This window comes from Pundamilia nyererei, unplaced genomic scaffold, assembly GCF_000239375.1.
Source record: "Pundamilia nyererei isolate P.nyererei 1_Seehausen unplaced genomic scaffold, PunNye1.0 scaffold00009, whole genome shotgun sequence".
Taxonomy (NCBI): Eukaryota; Metazoa; Chordata; class Actinopteri; order Cichliformes; family Cichlidae; genus Pundamilia; species Pundamilia nyererei.
Window position 1 is genome coordinate 6,938,210 of NW_005187410.1, and position 1,649 is coordinate 6,939,858.

Consider the following 1,649-nt stretch of genomic DNA (forward strand, 5'->3'; position numbering starts at 1 on the left):
TGTTTTTAACCCATCTACAACAGAACAATTTTCTATTGCTTTTAAAAAAGTTTTAAGATCTCCCCTTGGCTTTGGCAGCAAATTGAAAAAGCTGTTGGATGAGTGGAGTCACCTGTAATCCAGAGGGTGGGTTCAGTAGATGTCCTGGAGGGAGGGAAGAGATGTACCCATGATCCTCTTCGCTGCTCTCATTACTGACTTTTCCTGGCAGGACTGTGTTCAGGAGCCATAACACACAGTGATGCAGCTTGTGAGTGTACTCTCAACGGTGCCTCTGTATAAGGTGCTCATAATGGGGGTTGAGGCTCTTGCACACCTCAGTTTGTAGAGAAAGTAAAGTAAGAGCTAATAATAGCTAATATTAACATTTCTCTGAAAGAAATTTCCAAGTGTGGAATGTTTTGTTTTAGTGAAGGTAAACGAACCGCAACATTTCTAAAACTCATGTGTGTGTGTAATGCCTGAAAACATGAGACAGGCTGTGAACTACGACTCACTGAGGTTGAACAATCCACAACCCCTCACAAACAACAACAACAACAAAAACCACGCATTCATCACAAAGACAAAAAATGCCTAAAGTAAAACACAATCATAAAACAAACAGACAACAAACAGCCATAACATTGCTTAAGTGTCTGAAAGCTCTGCTACAGGAAGATGTGTCAGAATGTCAAACAACTGATCCAAAATGACAGCGTGATATAAATGTGAGCAAGTGGTGCCTGGATATGTTAGTGTGTGTCTCTGACAGATAAAAATAGCACTGTCTAGGGTCAGAGATTCCAGTAATTTATGCCTCAGAGGTCCAAATATATGAGTCACATGGATTGTGGGTAAAAGTACTTGCTCTCACTGCACTTTGAAGATGTTTTCAGTTTTTGGAGACTGCCTTCTTCCCGAAACCTGGGTGAACTACTATTTACTATTTACTACTTTATTATAAATTATTATTGTTAAACAGATAGGGTTTGCTCAACTGTAGCTTGGAACATTATTTTCAAACTCAAGGGAATCTTTTTCATATCTTGCACTCTTTTATGTTTGACTTTTTACTGCCTACAATGCCAAGTAAGAGCACAAAGTTGTGACTGCTGAAAGGGGTTTCATTACAGTGTTCCTCTTCCTAGTTTCAAGTGGACTTTTATGCATTTTTAAAAATGACAGACGAAGCAAATACATGCCATGCGATCTGTAGCCTCTCGCTGTGGTGTTGGTATAAGTAGAACATTGCAATAAAGGGTTGTAAGCGACTACAGCATGTACTCTCAGAGCATCTCCTGCAACTTTCAAAGGCCAACCAAACAAATATGAGCATATCTCTCACATGGCCACAGATCAAAGTTTTTCACTTCCTGCGTGGAACCGTATCTGTGGTATTGTGAAAGAACGACAGCGAGGCTGTATCTTAACGCTATGCACGTATGCCCCCCGTAGAAGCTGTGCCTTCTAATTACTATAGCTATTAGATATTGCTTTTTCTTGCTTTTGCGACCTTAAAGCTGTTGTCGTATTGAGATAAGGACCAAACAGCATATGGCAATCAATACTGGTAAGAGAATTGCTGTTTATTACTCTCAAGGATATTACATTTCAAATCTAATTGAAGCTCTCGTAGTAAAAGATGCAAATAAACTACCAGTTAGAAA